The 19,847-nt window shown below is 43.3% G+C and overlaps 1 long non-coding RNA gene across 2 annotated transcripts in view; it reads left to right on the top strand.

Moving 5' to 3' along the window:
* Positions 1–6,499: 6,499 nt before the first annotated feature.
* Positions 6,500–19,847, top strand: part of LOC147030849 (uncharacterized) — a 91,565-nt gene continuing 78,217 nt past the window's right edge. The window contains exon 1 of one of the 2 annotated variants that reach the window (XR_015055816.1): positions 6,500–6,681. This is a non-coding gene — a long non-coding RNA (uncharacterized LOC147030849). The remainder of the gene's footprint in view (positions 6,682–19,847) is intronic. The other variant, XR_015055814.1, reaches the window with a different exon arrangement.

The raw sequence follows: 19,847 nt of genomic DNA, 5'->3' as shown, positions 1-19,847 counted from the left end.
AAAAAGCCGCGTTGGCAACGCACCGGAGAGCAGTTGGTGGTGAAGCTGGCGAGCGGAGGAGGTTGGTCGTCGTCGTTGTTCACGGGCCGTTCACCGGTGGAGCTTGGAGTCGGCGGAGCTAGCGGCAGCATCAGAGTGTGGGGGTCCGGGCAGACGGCCCTGATACGGTCGGGCGACGCTGAGGAGTTAACGGGGTCTAAAAGAGCATCAACTCTGAAAGAGCAAGAGACCCGTTCGCTCCTCCGAAGCGTCGCCGGCCAGGCTTGCCAGAGAGAGGCCGCGAAGAAGCCGGGCCACCGAGGACGTTCAAGCAGCCGTTCAAGCAGCCCAAGCGACTGGCGCGTTCGCGACGCACCAGACTGGACCGAGACGCCAAAGGTTGCCGTGCGAAGACCACCGAGTCACCACCAAGGGGCGGCCAGGTAATCGGCCCGGCCTCTCGGAGCCTTCCGGTCATACCGGCTCTGAGAACATTAAAGCCTTAAAAGCCCGTTTCTTTTCCTTGGTTTGGGATGAAAATCTGTGGCGGCTTGTCTTCCTAAGTAGAACTGTTTAAGTGCATGATTGTGTACATGATTGAATAGGCATCGGCTGTAGGCTTTGCTCGTGTCTTGTCCCCTATCCCCATTCATTGACTGCATGCCTACTGAAAATAAATGCCCCATTGTTTGAATGTCAACCTGCTCTTTTCGGTCATTTTCCCTGCATTGACTGCCACGGCACGTATCGGGAATTAACTGGCTTTTAAAGCCGCTAAAAGTACATCTGGTCCGACAGGACTTGGCAATATATAACTGCTTGGCTTCGCACAAGGAACGAGCCGCTTAAGCGGCTCGTTTTCGTACAGGTCGCGTCGAGGTATAAACTCCCGGTATTTCTGTCCGCACGAATAATTAGGTACATCAATAATTAATTCGGCGATTAATCCTGTAGCGCGTGGACAGAATAATTGGCTAGTTTATGATGCGTTAAGGCATCCGTGACTGGATTTCGGCGTTGGTCTGGAAAGTCACGACTGGGTTGCGGCCTTCGGTGGGCGCGCGACCGCGATTTGGGCTGAAGGGGCCGTCCGCACGCCGAACATGGCGGAAACCCGTAACAATATGATGATGATAGGCTCTGATGAGAGAGAAAGGGTTAAAATAGTGCTAAATGGCATGAACTCCAAAATGGCCGATGTGCCCCTTACATCACTCCTCCTCGCGGTGCATATATATATATATATATATATATATATATATATATATATATATATATATATATATATATATATATATATATATATATATATATATATATATATATATATATATATATAGCCTGGTGTTGGCGCAGTGGTTAGGGCAGCGGCTTGGGATCCAAGAGGTCCTGAGTTCAAGCCCCGTTGGGCTACTGAATTAATACACCAGGGGGTTGACTCAGCCTGTCATCCTTCCGAGGTCGGCAAAATGAGTACCAGTGTACTGGGCCGGTGTATACCCCGGTTAAAATAGGTGTACAATATCCCTGTGTCGTAAGAGGCGACCAGGGTTGCGTCAGGAAGGGCATCCGGCATAAAACATGTGCCAAATCACTATGCGGATCATACGGATGATCCACTGTGGCGACCCCTAACGGGAGCAGCCGAAAGAAGAAGAAGAAGAAGATATATATATATATATATATATATATATATATATATATATATATATATATATATATATATATATATATATATATATATACTGAACAAAAATATAAACGCACCAACCTAAATATCTAAGTCAAGATTGCCATTATGGGAAAATGGTCAAACCAATGATATGTTTGAGCAATGGTTCCTTTATTTTGCTCAAGACAGATGTTCCCATTGAAATTGACCACTCTGAGTGTGTGGACTCACACGTTGAGTAATCCTTCCCATGAGCACCATGGGGCTTGACAGAGTGATGGTCAGTGAGCGTGACCAGGACACAAACACTCCCTATAGCTTGCCCTATAAAAGGCCTCCCCAAAATGTGGACTGGTGCCAAATGTCAACATGCCACAGATGTCACAAATCTTGAGGGAGCGCGCCATTGGCATGCTGAATGCTGGGACATCAGTACGGGCCGTTGCAGCACACTTCAATGTCCACCACTCCACCATTAGCCGCCTGAGAACGCGCCTCAGAGAGACTGGAAGCACCGTGAACCGCCCACATGCCCGGCGACCACGTGTGACCACCGCCGGTCAGGATCATCACATGAGGCTGCAACATCTCCGGGATCGACTCCGACCGGCCACGAGGACTGGCGATGAGACTGTCGGGCTGCATAACAGGCGCATTTCAGCCCAGACGGTGCGTAACCGCTTGAGGGAGGCCAGCCTCCGAGCCCGCCGACCACACCGGGGACTCGACCTCACTGCAGTCCAGCGTCAGACCCGACTGAACTGGGCCAGTGTTCACTTGCGCTGGACCCTCGCACGATGGAGGAGAGTGCTGTTCACCGATGAGTAGCGGTTCCAGCTGTATCGGGCTGATGGCGGACTCCGCGTCTGGCGTCGGGCTGGGGAGCGCTGCACTGACGCCAATGTCCTTCGTCGGGTGTCACACGGTGGTGCCAGTATTATGGTGTGGGCAGGCATATGCCATGGAGAGCGCACTCAGCTTCATTTCATTGAAGGCAACTTGAACGGGCAGCGGTACAGGGACGAGATACTCAGACCCATCGTCGTGCCGTTTGTACGCCTTCACCATGTGATGTTTCAGCACGACAATGCTCGCCCCCATGTTGCCAGGATCTGCATGGACTTCCTCGGTGAGGAGGACATTGATGTCCTCGACTGGCCTCCATATTCTCCCGACATGTCGCCCATCGAGCACCTTTGGGACGTTCTTGATCGACGCGTACGACAACGTTACGCAGTCCCAGAGAACGTCCGCCAGCTCCGTGTGGCTCTCCAGGAGGAATGGGAAAACATCCCTCAGGCCACCATCGATAATCTGGTGATGTCCATGCGCCGGAGATGCACCGCTCTGCGCGACGCCAACGGTGGACACACCCGCTACTGACTGTGTGAACTCTGACAGTGACACCTCGGTTGTGTCGGCTGTTGTAGCGCAAAGACTGTCGCCAGAATTCTCAAGGAACTCTTTGAAATTTAATGCTCAATTGTCATGGATTCTATAACCAAATTTTTGTGAAGATTTAGTATTAATGAGTTCGAGGTAAAATAGTAACAATCGCTTGGTGCGTTTATATTTTTGCGCTTGGTGTGTTTATATTTTTGTTCAGTATATATATATATATATATATATATATATATATATATATATATATATATATATATATATATATATATATATATATATATATATATATATATATATTTATATATTGTTGCGGATTTGGAAAGCTATCGCACTCAACATTCAGGTCCTTTAGCTCAGTTATTTCGGTAAGTACATGTTGCTAGTTAGGGTCCTGACCCTAGTCTAATGGGTAATTTAATGTTCCTGTGCTGTGAAGTTGTTTTAATAGTCAGGTTTTCTTTCCGTTATTTTTTATATCACTGACTGCACGGCCAACGTCGCCGCCGACCACACCGCATCGCCCTCGCCAGCATTAGCTTTCTCCACCTAGTCAATCGCGGGGTTTGCCGCCCATTTTGGTGAATGGGAGGAATGACGAGGGCGCATGCGCAAAAGGTCGTCCGGTGTGGAGAAGGCAGGGTTCGGGGAGGCGCCAGGCGGTGGCCCTCGAGCAATCGGCGTGCAGCGGGTGGGGGTGACCGCGACTCAGCCAATCCGGGCCCGCATCGGGAGAGGGCGGAGTTGCGAGGAGGCACCCCCCCCGCCCCTTTGAAGCGGGGGAGATAAAATAGCGTGGTCCATGCACAGTGTCGTTCCCCTGGCGTTCTGGTCTGGCGCGGTCTGCGCGCGCGCTGGCATTCTGTTCGGGGATCGGCGCGTTCTGCGCATTGTTCAAAGGACCGCATTATGTGTGCTAAAAAGGAGCGCGTTCTGTACTGGGATCGGCGCGTTGAAGAGTTCGTTCTGTACTGCGATCGACGCGTCGAGGAGCGCGATCTGTACTGGGATCGGCGCGTCGAAGAGTTGGCTCTGAACTGGGATCGGCGCGTCAAAGAGTTCGTTCTGTACTGAGATCGGCGCCTTGAGAGCTCGTTCTGTTCCATGATCAGCATGGTCTGCGCGCGCGCTGAGGTACATCACATCTCGGTGCATGATATTTGCTGGTCGTCTGCTTGATCGTCGTTTTCGTCGTTGGGGAGGTCTGGAGCCTTCTCGTCTTGGTGATCACCATCATGGTCGTCGTCGAGGACAGGTCCAAGATAGACCCTGGCTTTCAGCTCGCCTGTCCCTCCGAGCTGAAAGTCATATTAAAGGCAATAGCCACCATTTCTGTCTGGGTGTGCGTGTGTCTGTTTGTGGCGCCCGTCTAACGAGTAGAAAACTGTTAAGTGCTTTGTGTCCTGTACATACGTGCATTGCCTGGTGTTCGGTTTAGTTCTGCTTTGGAACTAGGAACTTTGTGTTCCCTAGTTCCCCATTATTATTTTAAAATAAACCCCCAATTGTTAAATGTACTCAGCTCGTCGTGTCATTTCCTTCATTGACTGAGCATGTCGTGCGTGTAAGGGATTAGTCGGCCATTGCCACGGTCACAAGATAATCGGATCGGTGGAATTCGGTGATACCACCGCTCGGCTACGCACACGGAACGGGCTCGCTTCCGTATGAGTTCCGCCGAGGGTGAAGTACCCTGGTAGCTGGATCACGTGGGCACTTAGGAAAGTTGAAGTTGGCAATTAACCCTACCCCACATGATCTCCCCATTGGCGTATTTCGGTCCAAAATAACCGGACCCGTCGATCCGGACTTATCCGGGCCGGCGATCTGTAATTCTGGGCAATCGAGCCGAGACAGCCGCACTGCTTCATCGAGGGTCGTGTTCGTGGCGACTCGCCGGCGGGAAAGCGCAACAATATATATATATATATATATATATATATATATATATATATATATATATATATGTATGTATATAGATATATATGTATATATACGTGTGTGTGTGTATGTATATATATATATATATATATATATATATATATATATATATATATATATATATATATATATATATATATCTCTCTCGCTACATATATATATATATATATATATATATATATATATATATATATATATATATATATATATATATATATATTCTTCTTCTTCTTCCGGCAGCTCCCGTTCGGGGTCGCCACAGCGGATCATCCGTATGATCCGCATAATGATTTGGCACATGTTTTACGCCGGATGCCCTTCCTGACGCAACCCTGGTCACCTCTTACAACACAGGGATATGGTACACCTATTTTAACCAGGGTATACACAATATATATATATATATATATATATATATATATATATATACATATATACATATATACATATATATATACATATATATATACATATATATATATATATATATATATATATATATATATATATATATACATATATATACATATATATATATATATATACATATATATATATATATATATATATATATATATATATATACATATATATATATATATATATATATATATACATATATATATATACATATATATATATATATATATATATATATATATATATATATATATATATATATATATATATATATATATATATATATATATATATATATATATATATATACAGTAAGTCCTCGCTCTTCGCAAGGGTTGCGTTCCTGGAAAACCTTATGATAAGCGAAACTGTGTTAAACAAAACATATTTTCCCATAGAAACCAATGTGTTAAAGGGGGGATGTGTTTTTGGCTCGGAATTTTTTGGACATAAACACAAATAAACAAAATACACTCCTCGAGTCGTGGCGACTTACCCCGAGGCTGGAGGAACGGAGTTGATTGCAGTGGACAAGTCACACTTGCGGAGTGGCAGAATCGTCCCCCTCTTCACTTGACACTGTGCTGTCACTTTCTTCACCAGCGGGAACGGTCTCTTGGCAGCTGGTTGAAGGAGCATCCTGGATGGTGGATGGAGTTGGTGCTGCATCTTTTGGCTTGAAAAATGCATGGAGAGTGGGCTGGATGGCTTTCTTTTTCCTTGCTGCATAAAGTTCCTTGTAGCAACAAAGGGCATCATTAACAACACAGCTAAAATCAGTGCTCCTTTCAAGATTTGGATCTTGCTCGATATAACAGCACTTACAGTTGACTTGGACAGCTCTAGCAGGGCAGTAATTTGACAAACTGACTTGTTGGAAAGGTGGCATCCTTTGACCGTGCCACTTTGAAAGCCAATGAGCTCTTCAGTACGGTCCATTCCACTGCCAATGTTTGTCTCTGCAGATTGCATGGCTGTATGCTTGATTTTATACACCTGTCAGCAATGGGTGTAGCTGAAATGGCTGAATCCACTAATTAGAATGGGTGTCCGAATACTTTTGGCTATGTTGTGTATATACTCATTCTAACCACTCACGGACTGATTGATATTAATGTTCCGTACCTTCCAGGGGATGTAGAAAGCTGAAATTTTGCATGCCGATGGACATCTAAGCCAATACACGGGGAAACATCACAGAACCAACGGAAAGCATCTGTAAATGAAAATGTCTGAAAATTTGTGCAGCCTTCTTGTGCTCACTGCAGGTTAGTGACTCGACACAATGGAGAAGCACAGTTTGTTATTGCCTACAATGTGTAAGCAAACCCCATGAGTGTATACATATATAGATGTATATATATATATATATATATATATATATATATATATATATATATATATATATATATATATATATATATATATATAGTCTTAGACAATGTCCATACAATCTTTACTTAACTCGATTTATACTTTAATTTGTTGCTATCCACTGATATCAGAGGAAAGAAGATACTAATTTTACGATGTTTTCGATGTGCATTATTGTATAAAGGTTGGTGCGAATGTAATGCCTCATATTTTTCAATTCGTAATCAGTGTCATAAGAAAGCTGCGCGAGATCACAATGAAAGGTTAATCTCCCACTAATATTACGTTGAGCGGCACTGCGATCGGTTACGTGATGACATTCCTCCACACTTTCAAAATGGTTGCCCCGCTAGATGGGTGTACAAAGCAGAGAACAGTTATTTAATTTCTTACTGTGGAAGAGGTTTCTCTCGTGGATATTCATTGGTATTTAAAGAATGTGTACGGCAACTCTACCATTGATGTGAGCACGTTAGACATTTGGCAAAACGTTTTAAGAATGGAGAAACACATATCGACGATGAGCCTCAAAGTGGTCAGCCTGCAACCGCAGTGACACTGGAAAACAAACGTCGGATTGATGCGCTCATTGAAGTGCATTGCAGTTGACGGGGTGACGACGTGGATAAGTAATTTCATATTTACTACATATGTACTCCACCAGTCAACTTTTTGAACACCCCCATTTTTCCAGTTTTTGCTGAAATTTAAGCAGTTTAATGTTTCAATGTATTCTGAAATTAAAGCATAGAACAAATAAACAATTGCAAATAAAAAAGAAATCATGGAATCGTTTTGTTGACCAAAATTTAATCTAAATTTTTGACTCATCAAAGTAGCCTCCTTTTGCAGATATAACAGCCGAACATACTCGTGGCATTCTTTCGACAATGGAAATCAAATATTGTTCGGAAAGTTCTTCCCAAGACTTGCAGAAGTTCCCACAAATGTGTTGCACTTGAAGGTTGCTTTTCTTTCACCCTTCTGTCCAGTTCATCCCAAACCAGCTCGATGGGGTTTAAGTCTGGAGATTGTGCTGGCCATTCCATGATTTGAAGCCTACAATCTTGTTATTTTCTTCTCAGTTAATTCTTACAGAGCCTGGAGGTATGTTTTGGGTCATTATCTTGCTGTAGGATGAACCCCTGACCAACTCGGCATAGACCAGAGGGTATTGCATGGCGCTGCAAAATGCTGTGCTTGCCCTTTTGGTTCAGGGTGCCAGTCACTCTGTGCAAGTCGCCGACTCTGGATCCAGCAAAAGAGCCCCAGATCATCACGCTTCCTCCTCCATGTTTGACAGTTGGTGTCACACACTGAGGAACCATCCTTTCGCAAACTTGACGGCGTACAAAAACCCTGCGTGATGAACCGAAGATTTCAAATTTTGATTCATCGGTCCATAAGACCTTCTTCCAGTTTTCAGTAGTCCACTGGTGCTTCATGGCTCAGGCAAGCCTCTTTTTATTATTTTGCCATCTTCGCAATGGCTTTCTTCCTGCCATTCGACCTGTCAAACTTACAGCTCAAAGTCTTCTCTTCACAGTTGATAATGAGACTTCCTTACTTTGACCAGTGTTAAGCTGTGCTTGAAGCTGCTGTCGTGTGAGCTGCCTATCACACAAGCTGTTGACTTTCAGAAACTTGTCTTCTGATTGTGTTGTGGCTTTGGGTCTGCCAGACCTCTTCCTGTCAGAGTTTCCTCCAGTTTCCAAGTGCCTTTAGATGGTGTAGGAAACTGTACTCACTGGCACCTTGGCTTGCTTTGCAATTTCTCCACAGGAAAGACCTACACTTTTTAGGGTTATAATGATCTGTCTGTCTTCCTTTGTTAATTGTCATTTTTCTCGTCATTATGATAGCAATATACTACTTCCTGCAGTGCAATATTGTCCAAATAATGCTTCAGTGTGTAGCCACACAGTCTGTTCCAACACTGCTTTTACACAGACAGAGGGTTTGTAACTCATCAACAAAAGTTATGACACCTGTAGGAATTGTTTGCATCAACTTTGAAGGCTTAATTTACTTCCATTGCTGCAGAACAGCTGCAGTTGCTCACCCATTACTTCTTCCCTGAAAAGGGCCTTTTTTAACAACTCTGAAATTTACATTATTTTTCAGTTTTTGGTGACCTAAACTTTTTTTAACCTCTGGCAGTTTACCGCTTAGCTTTGCATCATTTCAGGTTATTCAATGGACTTGAACTGCATGAATTTAAGTAAAAACTGAAAAATGGGGGTGTTCCAAAAATTTGACCGGTAGATTATGGATATTCCCTGTAATTTTCATTATGATTGGAATTATATTTAACGAGAAATTAAAAAAAGGCATGACTTTCATACTGACCCAAGTATTTATTTGTGTAGCTCTGTGAAGTCAGTCCCATTACTTGTGTAGCTCTGTGAAGTCAGTCCCATTACTTTTTAGACGGACTTCGTATGAGCATGCTGACGTGGGTTTTTTAAACCCACCTTGTTGTGATCGTTGTCCTCCTGAAGGATTCTAACTGGCCAATTGTGGAATCCTATTTGACTTCAGACAGAGTTTAACGTTTGTCCGATTTGATTATAAAATCCTACAAAAACCCATCGACACTGATAAAACTGATGTCCACACAAGTCCTTCCTTGTGAAACAATTTATTTTCTAATTATACACCATACACTTCTCACCCTTGTACAATGAACTTAAGAATCCCCATTGATTGCAATATTATTTGGTTCTATTTCATTTATTCTTACTTTAGTTAACAGTTAGACCAACCCGATTCAATTCACTTCTACATTACATCAGAGAGTTTTATTCTAACTTGGTACTTGGTCAGTTCCAAGGAGTACAAGCCACTGAGATACTATACTTCCTCACGTGCTTGCACTGAGAACAATGTACCTTTCAAAGCATTTTATACTTTCATGAGAGAGAGGTTGGGGGATATTCACCCAGACTGTAGACGTGTCCTTTAGACAAAAAGCCACTTCGTACATTTTCTAAGCAAAGGTTCATTTATCAGCTCGGTCACTCTGCTCCAGAACAACACATTTCTTATCATTTAGGGCAAAAGTCTTTTGGCCAGAAATGACAGCCAATTCAATTTGCAGCATAAAAGTTACATTTCTGAAACTCCATTTGTTACAATTTAAAATACATTAATATAAATTTTTCCCCCACACTCCCCCTTTTTTTTTGAAGGAAAATTTGAATAATTTTTCTTTCACATGATTACCATGTCCCATTCCTGAAGGAGAAAAGATTTCCATTATTCAAGTTCAATCAACAATGGCAACGAGTGCTCATATCAGAAAATGAGTGAGTTTCCATTTTATTTATGGCTTGTTCATCAGCATGTGTCACACGCTGAAAACATGCTACCCGAAGTCAGAAGATAAACAGGTCAGGGTGTGGATAGAGCGGCACCCAACGGGAAACAATCGAAGCACTCCTTGAGCTGAGGAGAAGGTAGATGTGGGCAAGTACAAGTTTGGGCCGGACACCGAGTTGAAGGAGCGCAGTGTGGAATTCCAGGCCTGTCGTACATTGAAGTGACCACAGCAAGTTCACGATTTATTTGCAGAGCGGCAATCGAGAGTGTGGCTGAGAACATTCCTCCACGCAGGCACCACACAATGCCGATGTTAAGACTTTGCTCAACCTTCTCCTCAGTGGGTTTTTTCTTTCTTTTCCCACATTGCTCCATCTTATCTTCTCAGGAAGGGGCATGATCACGTGTTGAATGCTCAATCACCCAAATCTGGGTTCTCCCATCGTCCAATCTTTGTGTGGAAGTTCTTTCCAAACCTCATTTTCGATGAAATCGTACATTACTTCAAAGACTGCTTTCAACACTCCGAAACAAACAAAGCATCAATTAAACACCAATCAATAAACGTCATGGGCACATGTATTTCAATAAGACTAACAAAGGTTCTTATAGAAGCATTTAACTTGCATTATATGTCATATCAATATTTTAATCCCTTTCCTTATTTCCCAAAACAACATGCTAAAATATACAGAAATCCCAGTTGTACGTATACTCAAAACATCCATCTCATTTGCTATTTCCATCGACATTTTAAATCTCTGACATTTCTCCATCTGTCCACTTCTCTCTCACCAAAACAGCAAACATGCTGCCATTTTCCCAACTCACATACACAAACCATCTATCACTTCCTCTGTCCTCAATTACGAATCCATTTTCCTTTATCAAAACAAAGAAATCATTTTAAACAGTTGTTCAAAAATTGTCAAATACTTGTCAAATCTGTTATCACGCAAATATTTTTTAAATTGCAGCTCAAACACTCTGTCTCCACATGCAGCTACACCCTCCCCAAATTTATTCCAGTTTTGGAAAAGCATCTTAAACTTCAGACGAATAAACATCCAAACTCTCTTAAACAACTCTTTGGTCAAAACAATAAAATATTTCCTTTTAAAATCCATAAATAAAAATTAAATCTTCAGCATCTATCCAATTCAATTATGAATTTACCTTGACTGAATCGATCAAAGGGTTACACTGGGTTGTTTGCCATTGCCTTCCCAGCACAGGTTCAGGAAACCTCAACATTCGCAGATGAATAAAACAATATTTCAACGTCCATCCGAGGGAATCATCTATTATCTGTGAATCGCCCCACGTGCTAAACATCATCAAATCACTAAAATCATTCCAAATCACGTTTCTACATTTAAATCACATATTTTAAGTACAATCGTTACAACTCAGATCAAATCTTCGAAACATTTCTGACACGTCCTCAGAGCTTGTCCAGCACTTAAACCTGCCGGGTTGTGTAATTACAAGTCATCACAATGCCAGCGAGAGCTCAACTCCCAAGACTTCACGTTCCGAATACAGTATATCCCACATTCACAATTGTTATTTCACAATTTATTCAAAATCCCTATGGTTGTAAAATAAAACTTCAACACTTTTTCCTAAATGGACTTCACCTTAAACATTCAGTGGAGAGGGTGTGCCACAAACACCAAGGAACAAGGAACAGGAAGTTCTCTCCACATCCGGTGGGAAGAAAAAGGAAAAACTCTGACAGGCAAAACCCACAGTTTAGCATTTCACTGTCATGGCTTCAACACACACACTAAACAGCATTGCATATCATAGACTCGCGTGTGATCACGTGACAAATACCAATCACATTTCTATCTCATCCTCTTGAATCTGCATATGAATCAAATTTCACACCTAAAGCAAAGGCTCGAACAAAGACTCAGTGTAAAGATATATGCCACCCCCCCCCACAGATCGAGTGGAGGGGGTGTAGTTTGCGACCTTCGCGTGGAAATACAATGCAAAGAATGCATAACATGCCATTTCAAACAGACCCACAGCTCAACTCAGCACGAGTTAAAATATCGTCAAAATCCCAACAGAACACGTTTCATTGCAGTGAATATTGGACTCACACAAGTTTCATTTTTTTTACTCTCAGTAACACATGCATCTCAATGCAAATCACCAACCATGCTCCCAGCTGGTTAATCGTCTCCTGCACTCTACAAAACGTTTCGTGCAAATCATTGCATTTACAAATCCGTAAAACCTCCACACAATATAATATAACAACCTCACTGCCAACAAACTTCCAGTGAGTTCAATGAACAAAAGGTAACTCTTATAACTCTTACAAACAGGTAACTCATAATATTTATCTATTTTAACCCTATCTCGGCATCTCGGCCGTGTCCTCGGCCTCTCTCTCACAGCCGGTCCGTATCAATGCAAACATGTGGCATGTCGCTTCATCATTCCCATTTAATTACGCATCTGGCTCCTTAACGAGCCTCTTCTTGTCATCTGACTCCTCTTCTTCTCCAGCACTTTTCTAAAACAAGTACAGTACTTATCGTTTACTTCAAAACGGACTCCCTCTGCCGGATCCTCTTCTTTCTCTCAATAAATTATCTGACAATGAACTTTTCTTTGTTCGAAATGCGTTACCTGCTGAGAGTGCTCTCCCTTACCTTCGCTCAAGCACTTGTCGTTCCTCCAGGCACTGCCTCCGGCAGATTAAGCACCTCCGGTCACGAGCACCGCACCAACGTCGGTTCGAATCCGAGTCACGGCACCAACTGATGTGTATTTTTTAAACCCACCTTGTTGTGATCGTTGTCCTCCTGAAGGATTCTAACGGGCCGATTGTGGAATCCTATTTGACTTCAGACAGAGTTTAACGTTGTCCGATTTGATTATAAAATCCTACAAAAACCCATCGACACTGATAAAACTGATGTCCACACAAGTCCTTCCTTGTGAAACAATTTATTTTCTAATTATACACCATACACTTCTCACCCTTGTACAATGAACTTAAGAATCCCCATTGATTGCAATATTATTTGGTTCTATTTCATTTATTCTTACTTTAGTTAACAGTTAGACCAACCCGATTCAATTCACTCCTACATTATATCAGAGAGTTTTATTCTAACTTGGTACTTAGTCAGTTCCAAGGAGTACAAGCCACTGAGATACTATACTTCCTCACGTGCTTGCACTGAGAACAATGTACCTTTCAAAGCATTTTATACTTTCATGAGAGAGAGGTTGGGGGATATTCACCCAGACTGTAGACGTGTCCTTTAGACGAAAAGCCACTTCGTACATTTTCTAAGCAAAGGTTCATTTATCAGCTCAGTCATTCTGCTCCAGAACAACACATTTCTTATCATTTAGGGCAAAAGTCTTTTTGGCCAGAAATGACAGCCAATTCAACTTGCAGCATAAAAGTTACATTTCTGAAACTCCATTTGTTACAATTTAAAATACATTAATATAAATTTTTTCCCCCACAATACCAAAACATCAAAAATAAAATTACAGACTCGAGTTGCAGAAGTGCAAAATCCAGACTCGCACCCTGGCTTTAAGGGGGGGGGGGCATTCCACCCAATGCACCTTGCCTTAAAGGCTGAATATTTTGCAGGGTCATTTCCCCAATAAAAGTATTTTTAGAATTTCTCATCTATCACTGAGATGGTCACTTGGGGAACTTTTGGAAAGTTAGGCGAGTAGGCATAGAATGACCCATCAGCTGTTTATAGCCTGAAAAGGTAATGGAAGGAGAAGGAAGTATCTATTTTTTCTCATTGCCAGTTAGTTGGAAAATTGAATGAAAGAAAATTTAAAAACTATCCAAGGATGTAAAATTCCTTGAGGGAAAATGGAGCATGTGGCCATGTTCTTGGAGCCGAGCAGCGGTGGTGGGAGGTGAGGGTTTCCCACCAATTGTAGGAAGCGTCCTCCACAAGAGTATTATAGTTTACAATTTCAAGAATAATGAGCTGCACATGAAAACAAAATCTTGCCTCAGCCCTTGGGCTATCGGCTTCACATCACAAATTATTCTCCGATTTAAAGAAAATAGGAATACTGTACTATAAATATAATTATCTGGCTTGAAACATCAGATTTCATGTGTTTTGCAAGATGTCTACTTAAAATCTCTCAAAATGAAATTGGCTATAACACTTGCTTCAGGGCTCCACACATGCATGTGCACACACACACACACACACACACACACACACACACACACACACACACACACACACACACACACACACACTCACATATACACACAACACTCAAGATTTGTGTCGGCAATCAGACGAGTTTAAGGATGGTTAAGTTTATTCAGGCCATATCCGTTGAATCCTCAGCCAGCAGAGATGCACAGATACAGGCAAATCATCCATCCATTGAGTGAGCCGGTGGAATCGAGCGATTGTGATTAAAATCAAACAAGCTGTTAGGCATGGCAGTGTCTTTTTTAGAACAGTCATGGATGAAAAGAGGAAAGAAAATGCATGGGTGAGGGCCAGCATTTTCATTATGAAATGGATTTCATGGTGGTTTGCATCGTCCTTTGAATATCCTGAGAATACCGAGGCAAACTGCCAAAGCTTTGGAAAGCAGCTTCATTTACTGTTGCTAGTCCCCATTGTTATTAATGTTGTTTCTAATTACTTCATTACCTGGTATGATATAATCAATGAATAAAATATATTATTGAACACAATTGTTCCCATACAGTCTATAACGACATACAGCCTCCGCTGGTAAAGCAAAACTTTCAGATGGCCCTGAAAGGACAACTTGATAGTGGTTGTTAGAATTAGAATACAGCACTGTAATTTGACTGTTTGTTTCACATAATATGTATATAGAGGAAGATTCATTGTTATTTATGAGCTGTTATTATGCTTCACACCAGACTTGGTGGTGTAATGGTTGGAGTATCTGCTCTGAGTCTGGGAAGATGGTGATTCAAACCATGGTTGAGTCTTGCCAAAGACGTTTTTAAAAAAAATAATAATAACAAAGGTACATGCTGATTCCTTGCTTCATGCTCAGCATTTAAAAGGAAAAGCACAGAAAAACAACGATGGGAAGGCAGTGGTACACCATCTCGTGTAGCCCTTGCCAATGCTCTGAAGAAATTGTGGAATATCAAAAAACTTATGCAATTAGTCTTTCCATCCTTGAAGGATAGGGTCATGATGGACACTGCTCAGGAAATATCACCTCATTCCTAAGGGTGACTTAGTTATTTATATATTTTGAGGTGGAAACTGGAAAGTCACCACTGTTCCCCTAAATCATGAAGATGTTGCCAAAACCAACTAATCTATAGACCAGTAAGTCTTCAACCGATCATAAGCAAAGCCACGGAATCGATAATTGCAGCAGATTTCAATATTCATATGTCCTCCAACTCTCTGACCTCCGACCGTCATCGTGGAAAAAGAGGAGGGACCCAATGGTGCTGAGAAGCAACAGGTTGCTTTGGATGGAATACGATCTCGTGCGGTACCTCTAAAGGTTGCAGTGCTCCTCAATGTATAGTGCTGGGAACACTCCTGTTTTGGATATTTAATAAAAAGTGGACTATTTGAGCATTTTATTGTAGAAAATTACAAAAGGTAGCAAGTTGCTATTATCAGAGAACCACCTCAGCGCTGTCCAGTCTGGCATTTCACGCAAGCCAACTGGCAGGGTCTCCAAGCAGCCATCAAACTTCTAGACTGGTCTCCCATTGCTACTTTCTCCAACATCAACTCATCCTGGGAATTCTTTCAAGGAAACTTGCTCTCCTTTATGCACAGATTTATCCTCTCTCATCTTCAGTTGTCCTACCCTTCCTCCCACCCATGGTTCACTGAAGCTTGTGGCGAGGCGGTTGTCCTGAAACAACTTGCCTTTGCCTCATGGAAAGCAAACCCAACTGAGGGTAATCTCAGTTCCTTCCATAAAGCTCGGAACAAATGTGTACCTACCCTCAGGAGAGCCAGAAAACAACATCTCTCCAAGCTCAAGTCTGAACTTTCAAACCTCTCGACCTCCTCCAAATCCTAGTGGTGTCTAATCAAATCTGTTTCTGATGTATGTTCTCCCTCCATCCCCTCCCTTACCTCAAATGCCTGCACTGCTGACACTGCACATGAAAAGGCTGAATGCCTAAACTCGGTGTTTGCATCAAAATCTTGTGTCCAAAACCATCGCTTTCTGTACCCACCTTACCCAGTCGCACCCAACTGTCCCTGGACTCTGTGTCCTTTTCTCGTGACAAGGGGGAGAGTTTGCTGTCAAACCTTGACTCAGATTCTGCAACCGGTCCAGATGGCATCAGCCTGCATGTCCAAAAACCTGCTCCTCTGCTCTTGCTCACCCTCTCTCTGTTCTATTCACCCTATCATTTGCTCAAGGTGATCTGCCATCTGCTTGGAAATTAGCAAGCATTACCACCCTGCATACAAAAGGTGCCAAAACAGATCCCTGCAACAACAGACCAATCAGCCTTCTCCCAATCATGAGCAAGGTTATGGAATCCATCATCACTTCAGACATTAAATCCTTCAACTTCTCTAATGGCCTGATTTCCGATCATCAGTTTGGTTTCAGACTAGGTCACTCTACCCTGGATATGCTGCTTCTGCTCTCCCAACAATGGATGGAGGTCCTCAATGCCGGACATGAAATCAGAGCCATATCCCTAGACATATTGTGTGTTTTGACATGGTCTGGCACCCTGCCCTGCTCACCAAACTCTCTTCCTATGATATCTAAGGCCATCTCCACTCATGGCTCGCAGATTTCCTCTCCTGTCATAGTCAACGTGTGGCCCTAAATGGAGTTCTTTCATCCCCTCTTCCTGTCCAGGCTGTAGTTCCTCAAGGCAGCGTTCTGGGTCCTGTTCTTTTTCTGGATTTCATCAATGATCTCGCCAACTCTGGAAAATCCTCTTTATCTCTTTGTTGATGGCTCCACCCTCTGCTGTACCATCTGTCATCCCTCAGACCATCATGCAGCAGCTTCTTCGCTCACTGCAGATCTGGGTAAAATCACAAACTGGGCCAACACGTGGAACATGTCTTTCAATCCGGACAAATCTCACACTCTCACGATGTCTCTCTGAAAGGACCATTTGGAACCCCCCCCCCATCCACTTTCTCAACAATCCTCTGGAAGAAATCCTTTTTTCAAGCTTCTCAGTCTCACTATCTGCCATGATCTTTCCTGGGAAATCTACATTTCCAACCTGGCCTCCAAAGCCAGTCGCCGACTGAGAATCCTCCGTTGTGCAAAGTCTTTCCTCGGCCCACCTGAGCTCCTGACCACATACAAAGCTTTCATCCGCAGCCGGCTGGAGTACTGCTCTCCCCTCTGGGCTGGTGCTCCTGCCTCCCACCTTTCTCGGCTTCACACTGTGGAAACCAAGGCATTTCGGATCATTGGCATCTCCCGCGAGGAGGCTGAGTCTTTGGGCCTCTCACTCTCTCACTGCAGGCAGGTCGGTAGTATTTCTGTCTTCTACCCTCTCCTCTCCAATTTCGCCCCACCCTGCTCTCTCTGCGATTTGTGCCCACCATATTTCTGCAGAGCGCTCAAGGTCTGCCAACAACCCCCTTCTAGTAAAACTACCAAAATCACGAATCACTGCTCGCCTTCACTATTTCATTCCTCTTTTTTTCCCGCCTTTGGAATGAACTCCCACACTCTCTTAAATCCCATTCTTCCCTCCAGGCCTTCAAAACAGCTGTTCACCACCACCTCTTATCGTACCCCATCCAAATCATCGATCTTTTCTACCCCCGTTAATCCACCACAAACCCACCTCCTTCAAATTCCCTGCTTTCCTTCCTGAAAGTCCCCGTAATGTCCATCTTGTATGCCCCGTGTTCCCCGCCCCATCCCTCTCCCTTCCAAAGATCTCCTAATGTCTCTGTTCCCCACTGTTTTGTCCTTCCCACTCCCGCCCCTCTTGTCTCATGCCCCCCTTGCTGTGCATTGTGTGTTAGCTCTCATACGAGCCTCGACATGGTATGCAAAAAAAGTTCAGTGATTGATGGAAAGCATACACCATGCCATTTTCAAATCACTCTTACTGCTTGTAATTGACATCTTCAATGTGTGCTCATCTCTGTTCAAGCAAGCTTTGATCCTGACTCAGAAATTCTCCACAACTCATCTGCATGTTGCTGGAGTGGGTGGAGTAGGAGCCTGATGGTAGTCCTCCATCTCCTGCTTTAGGACATCCAGGGTTCAAGGTTTGTTGGCATAAACTTGACGCTTGGCAGCACCCCAAAATAAAAAAAATCCAATGGATTCAATTCCAGGCTGTGAGACACCCACTCATGTGCTGTTCCCAGGCTGCTGATATGATTTCCAAACAGCTGGTTGAGCAAGTCCATGGTTCACCTGCAGTGTGCGGTGGTGCACTGTCCTGCATGAACCATGCAAGTCTGAGTTGATTTGGAGATGGCCGTTGAACAAGATCAGCATAGAATCAGCATTGGACCTCGCAGTACCACTTGCTGTTGGCTGTCACCACCTTACCATGGTGTCCTCGGGAACGCCGACTGTGGGATTTCTTAGGTCTTTCGAGAGCAGAATTTCTGACAAGATCAATGTTCCCTTGGTCCTTGGTAATAGTTGGTGGGTGGCCATTGTTGCCTTTATTTTGATTTTTCACGCTTCCATGTGCTTGGAAGTGCTCCACAACTGCTGAATGCTCCCATTTGAAGGTTCATTATGGGTGTAAACAATGTAATACTGACAGTATTGTCGGCACACCTGCATGTAGGATTTTGTCTCAAACCACAAAGTCACGATTTTCACTTTTCCACTGTGAACACCATAGTTGACGTAGGGTCCTTCTGATGACTTTTTGGAAATGGCCTACTACTGCCACCATTGTATCCTGCAAGAGAGAGGGGTATAGCAATAGAAACAACAGAATATCAGGCTGCTCAAATAGTCCACTTTTGTTGAAACACCCTGTAGATCATTGGCAAGTTTTTTTTCATTGGAAAGTTTATTCCATCACTTTGTGGATGAATCTCAGGATCTGCTTCGTGCTCCCCATAGGCTGTTTGGTGGTCTGCAGTTTTTTTTTCCAGGCTTTCCCCTCCTGCCCTCTCACCTCTCTACCCAGCTCCTGTGCCTCCAGCTTGTGCACTTTCTGCCAGAAACCCTTTCCTTGTAACCTTCCCCAAATCCAAACTCGATGCTCACCAACATTAACAAGCAAACCAACTTAATGCTTAAACCCAACTCGATGTTAAGCTTACCAACTCGATGCTTATACCCCTCTCATCACCTGTGAAACCATCTTCCTGAGTCCACTCTGTCCAGCTCGTCCCAATAGGATTTGAAGTCTGCTGCCCACTGCCACCTCATGGTCTCTCCCATTTCTACCTCTGAGCTTTATGACACCCGTTGAGACCCTGCTCCCACAATTATACGGCACCGTATTCCTCTCCTTCTGCTCTGATAGATCTGGTTGTTTGTTGTCCCACTGTTTTCCCTTTGCCCCATTTTGTCTGTTGATCCATTGTATCCATTCCTTGAGCAAGGTCACCTGGATGCTTTTTTTTTCTCCAAGATTGCGATCTATGATTGGCTTGGTGTATTAAATCAACCAAAGCAGCAGTTGTTGTGCAACAACTCAACACCATTGCTGAACAACAATTCTTTCCAAATCCATGGATTTTCCAAACTGCTTTGGGGAATGTCTGTGAAAAGGCAA

This window comes from Eptatretus burgeri, chromosome 3 (assembly GCF_056783735.1).
Source record: "Eptatretus burgeri isolate ZD-2024b chromosome 3, Ebu_testis_v1, whole genome shotgun sequence".
NCBI lineage: Eukaryota > Metazoa > Chordata > Myxini > Myxiniformes > Myxinidae > Eptatretus > Eptatretus burgeri.
The sequence above is the reverse complement of the archived record's forward strand: the minus strand, read 5'-3'. Positions and strand labels throughout refer to the sequence as shown.